The sequence below is a fragment of the Camelus bactrianus genome, chromosome 15 (assembly GCF_048773025.1).
Source record: "Camelus bactrianus isolate YW-2024 breed Bactrian camel chromosome 15, ASM4877302v1, whole genome shotgun sequence".
NCBI classification, from domain to species: domain Eukaryota; kingdom Metazoa; phylum Chordata; class Mammalia; order Artiodactyla; family Camelidae; genus Camelus; species Camelus bactrianus.
Genome location: NC_133553.1, coordinates 28,568,749 through 28,580,763, shown reverse-complemented (window position 1 = coordinate 28,580,763; position 12,015 = coordinate 28,568,749). Strand labels below are relative to the sequence as shown.

General features: G+C 42.0%; 1 protein-coding gene across 15 annotated transcripts in view; it reads left to right on the top strand.

Moving 5' to 3' along the window:
• The window catches only part of LOC123614968 (uncharacterized), a 501,406-nt gene that overhangs the window by 433,044 nt on the left and 56,347 nt on the right, over positions 1-12,015 (top strand). For 2 of the 15 annotated variants that reach the window (XR_012499258.1, XM_074341738.1), the window contains one exon: positions 11,133-11,463. The exons of 11 other annotated variants lie outside the window; for them this stretch is intronic. The gene's annotated coding sequence lies outside the window, so the exon portion shown is untranslated. Of the gene's footprint in view, positions 1-10,531; positions 11,464-12,015 lie in introns of those variants that run through there. 2 more of the 15 variants (XR_012499257.1, XM_074341737.1) reach the window with 1 other exon arrangement.

Sequence of the window (12,015 nt, the reverse complement as noted above, 5' to 3'; positions counted from 1 at the left end):
GATAAATAAAAAAAAAAAAAACAGCCTTATGGCTTAGAGGTCTAAAAAGAAAATCAATGGAACAGATTCTAAAATACAGTCATTTGATCCACAGGTCTACGCTGAGTGCCTGCTGTGGATACTTGGCATTTTGCTAGGAGATGTGCAGTCAGAAAGGCTTCACTGAGGAAGTGACATCTGAGTTGAATCTTGAAAGTTGCATAGTCGTTTATCAAGTGAGAAAGGGGTCTCAGGGAAAACAAGGCAAAGAGAACTGTATGATCAATTTAGAAGAAGGACGATAGAACCCAGGAGCTGGTTTGAGGGTGGGGAGCGTGTGGAGGAGTTCTCATGAGTGAGGCTGGAGAGGGAGTCAGGAGACAGGCTGGGGAGGGCTCCTACTCCATGTCGTAAAGTTGCTGAGAATGCAGTCACAGGAGTGGGTGTTTGATAAAACAGACCATATAAACCACGTCAGCTCATTCCCCATCAGACATTCGCATTATGAATTTTCTCACTGAGCTGAGGCAAGTGCTGTTTTGTTGTTATGCAGGGGGATTGAGGTTTCTTTGCTAAAGACTGCGCTCCTTAGCCCAGCGTGCGGATGAGCCGAGGTTTACAGAGACACACTGCTGCCTGGGTAGGCCACGTCTGATGTGTGCCGCCCATCAATTTCCTGTAATGACGGACCACATGGATTATTTTTTTTCCTGAGGTGCCTGATGTCTCCTTAGCGTGTACAGCGCGTGTGGCATTGTTAGCAGGTTATCACAGCATCATGCAGACGGGAGCTGGGAAAGCCCTGGGTCTCTAAGAATACAGTATGCAGCACAGGTCAAGACAGGTGGCTGTGAAGTGGGGCCCCACGAGGTGGGGGGTGCGAGGGCAGGGCCTAGGAGTGGGTTAGGGGAGAGAGTATGACCTGATGAGGATCTGAAGGGGAGCCTGGTGACAGGGAAATCCAAAAGCTTAAGGCCAGGACTCTGATTTTGGAAGCACTGGAAATAGAGTAAATGCCCATTCTTGCCGCAGCGCCAAAATTTCTTTCGTGGGGGCCCTCTGGAAAGTGAGAGTCAGCCACCAGGCAAAGACAGGCATTAAACTAGAAGGCTCAGAGGCCCTGAGCTTGCCCTAAGACTACAGAAATACCCAAGAAACCTGTTTCAAGAAGAGCCAGAGGTTGTCGGCCACAGCAGTTGGAGGCAGACAGAACGCAGAGAGCAGAGGAAAGTGGAATCCGGGAAGACTCCTGGGCTACTTGGCCGCCAGGACCCAGCAGGGAAAGGCACTGCTCAATGATTTCTTGTTGTTAATCATTTTTCTCATTTTCCCTAGTTGTTAACCCTGGGACCATACTAATCAACTCCTCGTTTCCCTGCCCATGGCTTACATGGTTCCTTGGTTATTACATCTGAGTTTAATCACTGTCCAAACTGAGCTCCATGTCTTCCTCGCAATTTCACCCCTGATTCAGTGTGTGTTTTGCCAGGAACTGTAGCCGTGTAGAAATGGAAAGAATCTATTTAGAGAGAGGAGTGTCAGGAAGGGGAAGCACAGCCCAGAACAGGGAGATGGGGTCTGAGGTGATGTGTGAAAGATTTTCTTCCCCCAGTTCCCCAGGACAGTGCTGAAAAAAACCAGAAAAACAAACAAAAACCATTGCTGCCCGCGACTTGCGACACCACCTCTTTTGCTGCCTTTCCTCTTTCCCTCACTGCCTGAAGAAGTGGAGATGTGAATGGGAAGCGGGGAAGTGATTGAATCAAAAGCACCAGAATGCAGCGAGCTTGACACTGAAGAAGGAATTGTCTGGAAGTCATGTTCGGCTTCCGCTCCCATCTCTTGCTGCACAGTCTCCACTCTGGGAGTCCCTCATGTTTCAGAAACGGAGTGCGCATGAGGCAGAAGTAAGTCAATCACGGGTTCTTCAATTACTAGGAGCTGTCAGTGCTGGCCGACGTCAGCCGACGCTGTGAGACATCAGAGGTGTTATTTATCTCTCCACTCTCTGAGGCTGTCTAATTTGGAGATGGCAGAGATTAAAATCAGCTCCTTAGAGACAAGCTCTCAAACTCTTAAGGGAATTTATGAATAAATATGGATATATATATTTTTTTTCCAGGAAATACTGTCAGATATTCTGATACCCTGAGAAAAACCTCACTCAAGAGAATGGGGTATTTTCCAGCCATATACCAACATCCGTTATATTTTCCATCTTTAAAACAAATAAACATACAAATCTTAACACCTGCTTTCCACATCAACAGCCTTTAAAAGCAAATCTCCTCAAAAGAACTGTGTATGATATACACTGTCCCCATTTTTTCTCTTCCTGTTCTGAGTCTGCCTTCACCAATCCAATAAAAATTGATCTTGACAAGATCACCAAGAACCTCTGCTTAATAAGTCCAAAAATTACTCCCTAGCTCTCACCTTTTGGACTTCCAGCAACATCTGAAACAGTTGTTTACCTTTTCCTCCTGGTTACTGAATAATTCCTTTCTTAAACTGGATTCTGGGTAAAACACATACTCCCAGTTTTCCTCCAGTCACAGGCCACTCCTTCACAGTCTTCAGTGTTGGTTCCTTCTTGTCTCCCTGACTTCTTTATGTTGGAGTTTTGCAGGGCTTAGCACTCGTTTACTTATTTCTTCATGATCTTATTCAATTACATGGTTTCACACACCAAGTACAAAATGTGACTTCCAAATTTATACTCCAAGCACAGACCTCCCTGAGTTCCACTCCATATTTATATATGTAAATATCCAACTGACTACTCAATATTTCCACTTGGATGTTTAATAGAAATCTCAAACTTAATATGTTCAAGACTGAGCTCCTGATCTTTTTCCAAAGTCTGGCTCCCCTTAAAGTTTTCTTCCTCTAAGTTAGTGCCAAGACTATTTTTCCTGTCGCTGAGGCCACGGAGCTTGTTGGCATCCTTGACTCATCCCTGTTTTGTAGTTCTCATCTCACCATTAGCAAATCCTATTGGCGCGACTTGTGAAATACATCCAGAACTGGGTCACTTCTCACCCGTGTCACTCCTGCCATTCTGGTCCAAACCATCATCTTGGCTCTAGATTATTGTACTGCAGTTTATCTGAATAGCAGAGAATAGCCATGTGCAGGGGGGATTAGAGATGAAGGAGACTAGAGCCCAGAAGATAATTTGCTTGCTGGGCTGGTGGTCTGAGAATGAGGTGAAGGGTACACGGATGGTCTCAGCGGGGCTGTTGCACACACAAAGGACTGTGCTGTTGGTGGTTGTCCCTCTGCCCACCCCAGGCCCATTATCCACCTGTGTCCTGCTCTGTGCTCCAGAAGCCTGACTTCCATGTTCTACATCTTGTAGACTCTCTTGCCTGTTGCTGTTTGGGTTCAAATGATGGGAAATACAGGCAGGATCACAAATGGCAAGAGAATGGAAAGTCAGGGTCTTACCTATGTGCCTGTCACACACTGGCAATGACTTTTTTCTAGCCGCAGCACGTCAGGTTGTCCTTACTGCATAGTTTCCACTCTCCCTGGGTTTTAGAAGCACTGTTTCCTCTCCTACTCCTTCAGGATCACTGGTGTTAACAGCGTTTTTCTGTTGCCCATCCCTGGGTGTCTCACCGTTCCTTTTTAGTTCCTAACTTTGCCCAAACCTCATTAAATAATGCCTTCACTATGCTCTTTCAGATGAGCCTTTTTGAGAGTGTCCTTTATTTCCTTCAGGGACTCTTCCTAACATAGGAAGAATTAATCTTTTGTTATGAAAATAAATATTAAATTAATTACATTTTATGAAAATAAATAAATACTGTGAAACACATTACTCACAGAAATCTTGAGGGAAGAAAAATGTTCATCCCTAACCACAATGCCACTAGAGAACCACTGTGAACATTTTGGTGAGTTGTAAAAAACTTAATTTTTATTCACATAATTTTAGTCTCCAGGTGGTGTTTTAAAACATTAATATTTCTTCTATAAAAAGAAATGTAGAAAATTTGGAATGCAGAGAAAATACAAAGAACAACAAAATCAAAAGTTCTTACTCAAAGAAAAGCTTGGAAAATTTTGTTATATTCACTTAAAATCTTTCTTTGGAGTTTAATGTAGCTTCTACTTCATGTAGTATAAAGTAGATAGTAAAGTACATGGTGATTTTAAAGTAAAGTGAATACAAATCACTTACAATTCATAGAACAAAGGGGAAATGAAGAGAAACTTGGTATACAGTTGACCACTGGTTAGTTTTTATTGATCTGTCCTAATGTTAAAAAACGTACTTTAACTATTAAACTGGAGTTTAAATTATAAAAATCAGTTTTTCAATTATCTTGATAATTACAATTGCTTCTCTGCTTTTGTGAGTGGAAGAGAAAGACTTTCATAATTTTCTTGGTAGGAAATGAAAAACATAAATACTGTAACTGTTGTTAGTGGTCTTTGTCACAGTGAAGTCATTGTTGTTTCTTCAGATTCCCGCACGACAGTAGGAAGAAGGCTGTATCTCCAGAGAGTGGCCTGGGTCTGGGAGTAGAAAGAATTCTGTTGAGGAGTGGCTGTGGGAAGCAGAGCAGGCTCAGTTTTGTAACTGGGTTGCATAATTTACATTCCAGCACATAAATAAACTGATTCTGAATTAGAGGTCCAACTGAGCAGTGAAAGGCTGCCATTTCTTTATATCATAACTTTCGTAATTGAGGTTTATTAATTTTGATTTTCCCTTGTGTCACTTTGTATGTCCTTAAATAATTATTTCGAAGAGAGTAGGTAGGTCAGTATTGTATATTCGAAGCTCTTGAATATTTAACTCCCTCTCCGTTGCTTTAAGACAAGAAAAAAAAATGAGTTATGAATGTAATCATTAGGCTTCAGTATATTTTCCTCAAAACTTTAGGTGTTTTGTATTTTTGAAGTAGCATAAAAAAGGATGCAAGAGATCAGCAGATTCCTGACCCTTTGTGAGTAACACATCTTTCCCTGTGTATTTGCTTAAAATTTTAGTCATTGTGTTTTTAGCTGACAGTTCAAGGTAATTTTCAGCAGGTTACTAGATGCAGCTTCTTCCTTTCATTGATTTTTGCCCATAATTTAGTCTGAGCCTGTGAATCAATACATATCATGTATGTTTCATATCAAGACTTTAAAAAATTGCCTTGATTATGGCTTTGTTGCAAATTTTTTTTTTGAGTTAGAATGTGTGTTTTATTAGATTGAATCTGTACTTTTACTATTTCCTTCATTATTTTCCATCTCCTTTTTGTTTTTCTCCAACTTCTCAGGTTGTTCTCAGTGTCTGATTTGATTTTTCACAAAATCAGATCTGCTGTCTATGGCCTTCTGTACAAATTTTAATTCTGCTTTTTTGTTTTGGTTTTATTTGTATTTCCTTTCCTCACCCATATCTCCTTATACTTCATCTTTTAATTTTGGTCTATGTTGTTCTTTTTTTTCTTTTCAGCTCCTATTTCTTATAGTATTTTCAAGGAAATATTTATTTTGTCTAACTTTTGCTTTTTAGAATGAAGTTTTAGTTGGTTTTCTCTCTTTCTGTCTTTCATATTGAATTCTGTGTTCCCCAGTGAGTATTGTTTTTCAGTATCTTCTCCCTTGATTTCCTGATCACTTTTAACAAGTTTTCTTTTTCCTTTAAAAAAATATTTTTAATGTTTTCAAAGAGCCAATTTTGATGTTGCTAAAACTCTCTTTTTATATTCAACTTCTATTTTTATTAATTTTATTACTATTACTTTTTTCTCATATTTGACTTTATTTTAGTATGTTGATCTTCCTTCTTAAGGTGAACATTTAGATCATCAATTTTCAGCCTCTTCTTTTTTCGAATGTAAAGATACACATTTCCCTCTAAATACTGTACTAGCTTTTCCTTTTGTGTTTCATAAGTAATTTCCTTCAGCGTTTAACTTCTAATTTTTATTTTTAAGTATAATTTTTTTAATGCATGAGTTACCACGAGTATATTTTAGAGTTATCTTGCTGATATCACATCTAACTTAGTTATGTTATGGTCAAATCTGTATTCTTCAGTTTACTCCATGATTATTTGTTGAAGGGTACTACATCCAAAGTACTGTTTCAGACGTTAGGATTTCATTAATGGATAAACCAGACAAACTCCTAACTTTTTGGAGCGTATATTCTAAAATGGGAAGAGAGATAGTGAATGTAGTTAGGAAGCAGGAATTTTAAAAGGTGGGAAGTGCCATGTTAACTAAACAGCAGGGTAAGGAGATTGGTCCTGCTGTATATGTACATGCATACACACAAGGATGCGGGGTGTGTGTGTGTTTTGCATGTGTTATGGTAGGAAGACTCAAGAGTGATCAGAGAAAGCCATCCCAAGAAGGTGAGATTTGGAGAAAAGGGATTCTTCTCTGAGGGAAAAATTCCAGTCCAAAGAAACATCCAATACAGAAGCTCTGAGGCTAGCTCGTACCTGCACATCTGAAGAGGCCAGTGGACTGCAGTAGAGTGACGGGGCAGGGGGTGAGGGGGTGCAGTAGTAGAGGAGATGAGAGAGAATAGGAGGGGGCACAGTTTAGTGTCACTTACTCATCTGCCAGGGAGCCCAAGATCTTGATTTATTTTTATCTGATATTCCTGGAAGAATTATTTATTCAAAGAATATTTTATTTTTCAGAAATTGTTTACAGGAATGACTTTATTTTGCTCTCCAGGAATCGTTAGATGACGCCCAACAGTGTAGGATCTTTCAGGTCCTTGTGAAAACTTTGGCAACTATCACCTCATCAGTGTTAAAGAAACTCAAGATTCTGCCCTTTTAATCTGATCTTTATACAGGAATCATCTACTCTTTTAGTCGACAAGTAGTTTTTTTTTTTTTTTTCCAAATTGCTTACAGAAATGTTCTTATGCTGACCTCTAAAAGATTTAGACAAATCAGCACGCAGCCATTCCATCTGGTCATTTCTGCTTTGAAATTTGAAGGACTTAAGCAGTCATCACCGTAACAACAGGTCATTATCCAAATTCTGCTTGAATGGTCCCATTCTTATTTATATGTTTGGTTCCATCTGTTTGAATCCATTACTGGATTATTTTAATTTTTGTCAAATTTATCTTATAATCCATCAGCTATTTGAAAAGAAGCCCCTGATTCCCCTCGAGCGATAGCTTCTCTGGCCCTTGCATTCTGGCCCTTCCTCTGTCTCTCATAGTCCTCCCGGACCTGGTGCTTCAGACTCCTTTCCATTTAGTTCACCCTCTTTCAGACAAGGGCATGGTCATTCTTACATTTCATTCTTTACAGTAAGAAAAACTCCCGGTCTTGACTTTGAATGTTTACTTCCTTTCTCACAAGTAAATTTCCAGCAGTAGTTACGGACAGAGACGTGATGAAAGCAAATCAATTAGATGCCAGCGTCGACGGCCATGCTAAGTACTTGGGCACGTTATGGGAAGAGTTACCTTCCCTCACTCACAGGAAAGCTCTGTAATAGATCCCCCTTTAGCCCTAGTGAAACTAATTACTTACTTCAGCTCAATTCGTTGTGTGCAGTTTCTCAACCTGCTCAAGATCCTAGAAACCAAGCTCAGCCATGAGTCAACATTTTTCTGTTTGGTTCCATCTGTGTTTGCAGCTAGTGTGACCCCTGGTGCCAAAGCAAGTGCCTGGTGGGTTACAAAAGCAAAGAGGCTAGCTGTTCCCTCTGGATTCACTTCCTATTTGTGATATGAAAGCAGTTAAGATGAACCCGATGAGGTATAACTTTTCCTGTTCTCTGTTTGCCCTGGTGATGAATATCACTTTCCCTGAGTGTCATGTGAATTTGTTCTGTTTTGGAAAGACCCCTGATTTATTGAAAAAGTTAAGTTGGCAGAAGCTCTCAGGTTCACAAAGCATCTGTCCGCTCATGCAAACCGCTACCCAACAAAGTTTCATTTTATGCCTGAGAAGGTCTTCTAGTATTACAGGGAGGTCTTTCTTCCCTGGAATATCTTTTTAAACCTTTTAAAAATCCCGTCTTTCATTCAAGGTTCAGCTAAAAATTATTTCAATATGAAGTTTTTCTTAGCCTGCAGGCAAAGTAGTATTTTCTTTCTTGAGGTGCCAAGATCTGTCCCGAGCACCTCCCCTGTGGCATCTATCCTACTTTCCTGGTGTCATAGTTATGTGCATTTATATATAGTCAGGTTTCCATTCCTGCTTCCTACTCCATACTGAAGCTTTTGTTACACGTTTCTCTTCTTCTTATTTTCTTGACCGTCGGAAATCTTAACACTCTTCCTCTGGTAGAATATGTCATCATGTCCGTTACAACGAGGGGCCCTGCTGCTGACTACAGAAGCCAAAAAGTCTGGAAAACCGTCCTCTCTGGCTCCCAGCACTGGGGCATGGGCACACGATGTGAATTAGCTGATCGCATGATCCTACCTAGAACTTTCATTTGGAGCATTGATGTTTCTCACCAGGGGCTGTTGAGAATTCGTTCCAGCCATGGGAACGACAGGAGCCATCGTCTGGTGGGATCGTTGCTCTAGTTCAGCAGTGGCCTCCAGTGTCCAAGGGCGATGTCAGCGGTGTCCCATCCAGATCACTCCTGTACTGTGATCTTGCCTCTGGGTCTGGTTCCTACCCATTTTCTGAGGCTGATTCTTCACTTACATGTTGAGGTTACAAACTACCTAGTACTCTTCTAAGAAGTCATCATTTCCGTCGTTGCTAAGCAAAAATCCTGACTGGTGGAGGAAGAATCTTTGTTTTATTTAGGATTGATTACCATGTGCCTAGTAAATGTTTATGGAATGATTGAGATCATACTGGATATGATGTCTGTGGAAGCCAATGGGGAATTGATGGCCAAATTATTTCATTAGCTAAACTCATGTTAAATTTTAGAGTTTGAGATACTGGGCTGAGCTCTGGGATAGTCTTTCTCCCTCCACCCTCCTTTTCACCTCTGAATATAAGATCTTAGCATAGATAAGTGCATATGGGGTTGCAGTATGGATTGTCAGTTGCCTGTGGGTTAGCTTGTTACCTTTTTATAGTTTGTAGGGTCGCTGTGTTCAGTTTTGCTGAAAATCTCAAGCCTGAGAAACTTCCCTGACATTTGGAGTCATTAAAGGGTTTAAAACAAAGGAGGGGCATAACTGAGTGGATTGCTCACTCCTCCTGCTGTGTGGCCTGCTGTTTGCTATTGCAAATACCAGGTACCCAGGCACAGAGGAAAGAACGACACAAGGTGGTGTCTCCTTGTTTTAGTTTTGCTAAGTCCTGATCTTGCCAAGGAATTTTGCAGAGAGGAGAGCTTTCCCAACTCTGAAAACGGACGTGCAGGGGCATGGAAGCCCTGTCTTTCCTATAACCAGACCGTTGGTGTACAGATAACGCTTTGAATCTGGAAAATGGCCTGAAGTTTCTCGGTATTTCCACGAACAGTGCTGTGCGTGCATGTGTGCGGGGGTGAGGCTGAGACCATTACCCCTCCAGGGACACTCACCCCCTGACAGCGAGCGATGAGTGTGCTCGTGAGCCCAGGATGGCTGCAGGACCGCCTGCAGGCTTGGTTTCTGCTCAGCTGCTGCCACACGACCACGACCATGCTGCTGGCTTCCCCGACCGCCCTGGGGAGCCCACTCCAGGCTCGTGCCACTTCGCTGACTCCAGTAAGCTGCACGTGTCCACCACAGCGAGTGAGATAAGTGTGTTTATCAACCACCAGACATGGAATGAGAGTCTTCTTGTGGGAATGCATCAGTCACTTCTCAGGACAGACCTTTTGTGGTAGTTTCTCTTGTAAATGATGTTTTGCTTTTCCTGATTGCAGAGCAAAATGAGAGCTTCGTAATTAAGCGTGTGGTAAACAATGAGGCGGTGGCCCTTGGGTTCCAGTCCTCTGAAAACAGCATTTTGCTGTAAGGTGTGGGGATAGCGGCTTGGGGAAAGATGAGATAGATTGGGAATTCCTTCCAACTTCCTGGTTACAAGTAGCCCAGAGGATACCAGATGACTTCTTGATGACCCCTGACCTCGGCCACTTCTGACTTCCTGCCCAGGAACCTGCCATATTTTACTTCAGGCCAAACCATTTACATGGAAAACCCAACTGAACGTCTTGTGTTCACACCCCCCAGTGTGCAGTGGCGGCCGAGCTCAAGAACTTGCCTTCCGGAAATTGAAACAACGAGGCATTTGTTCTCTTTCCTGAGTGGCTGTGAAACATTTCCAAGAACGTTTTGAGGCAGAATTATGTTGATTTGACTTGAGACAAAATCAATGGGCTGTTTTTCTGAGAAAGATGAGAGGCCATCGCGTCTTGACACACCCCCTCCATCTCCTTTGGAAACAGACCGCCTGTGAGAACACCATCCCTCGTACTTATTAGCCATACTTCTGGGGATGCTCCTATTAAATAGATTGTTTTGAGGTCAACATGAAATGCCAACTGGTATGTAACAACAAAAAAAATGGTATCAAAATAGAGCAGCCCTCTTTGTGATCATTAAGATGATGTTAAAAAGGCAGAAATCTATACTATTGACCCGACTTTGATATTTTCTGCTTTAGTTTAGGGTCGTCACCACAAATCTCAGTTCCTAAACTCATTACATGTTGTGGAGGCTCCCTACACTGTGTGATGAATAATCTTCCCTGAATCAAGACATCGCAAACAGCAAATTCCTTTCTGGCGCCTGAGAAATACAGCCGCCGAATCCAGCTAGGCTTGTCGGCAGCTGGGACCGTGATTTCTTCCACGGGAGCCCCTTCTGACCAATTGTTGGATCTGGATCTCTTATGACTTATGTTGTGCTGAATGACAAATAAACATCGCTGACAGTATTACGAGGCTTTGTTCCTCCTGGCTTCGGCTAGGTGTCATCAAGAAGCCTTCTTGTGACCAAGGGGATTGCGGAGGGGTTGCCAAGACCATAAGCAACTCTGTGTGGCTCATTTGTCACCACTCACATCCTCACCACAAATGTTTTCATCTGGAAGTTAACACTTCCAACTCGTAACAACAGCAACAACAAGAAAAAAAACTGCAGTGACTACGATTTTTTGAGTATAATTGTAATTCCCTGATTGTGTGAGAGCTTCCCTATTGAAAGTTGGGTTATATGGTTATATTAGCAATATTCTAAAGCTTTGTTTTGCCTATCTTTTGAAGGATTGGACATCGTCAGTGAAAGAGCCTGGTTTTAACCAGGAAAACCAGAATTTGGAAGGCCGACCCTGGGTGGATTGGGGTGGAGGATGTGGGAACTCCCCCCCCCCCACTTTGTCCTGTCAGATTCAGACTTTGAAAAATGGAAGAGAGCTCTCAGATTGTGGTTGTCTGCTCATAAATAGGATGGGACCCAGGTTCTAAGTGTCTCAGAAGGCAAACGCATCTGGTAAGTGGATTTTCAGGATACGTGCTTTGTGGAGTTTTGCTTGTTTTCTTCTCTGTCTCTCTCATAATTTGAGATTCTTGGCAAAGAAATATACTGTTAATTTTGTTAACTGTCCTCAAATCTAATAAAAGATTATTAAAAGAAAGATTTTGGCTCTGTCATTGGGCCCAGACTTTATAGCAGGGACCTTGCCTTCCAGAAGCCAGTGTAATCCTAGCAGCAGTTTCAGGAGAGAATATTAAAAGCATGGTGACTCAGGGAGCCAGGAATGAGCCTGCTGTTCCATATACTTCTTTGGGAATTGCTTCAGGAAACCGTCCTTAGGAGATTGTCTCTTGGAAGGTCCCGATGTTCATTTTATTAGTGACAGAAAATAAAGGAAAAAGAAATATTCCCGTGTTACAGATGAGGAAACTGAAGCTTAGAGAGGGGTAGGGACACACCAGTAATGAGGCAACTGAGCAAAAGCAAGAGTGGAACTGGGACCCATGATAGTCTAAGGACAAGGCCCAAACTGTGTGCATGGTAATGACCTTTCATGGCTTAGAGGAGAGGCCCGGACCTGGCTTTGCCCTGAAGAGAAACCCATTCTTCATCCTCACCTCTTTATCCAACAGCCTCATACCACACACACCTGTAAACTACATGGAGTAGGTT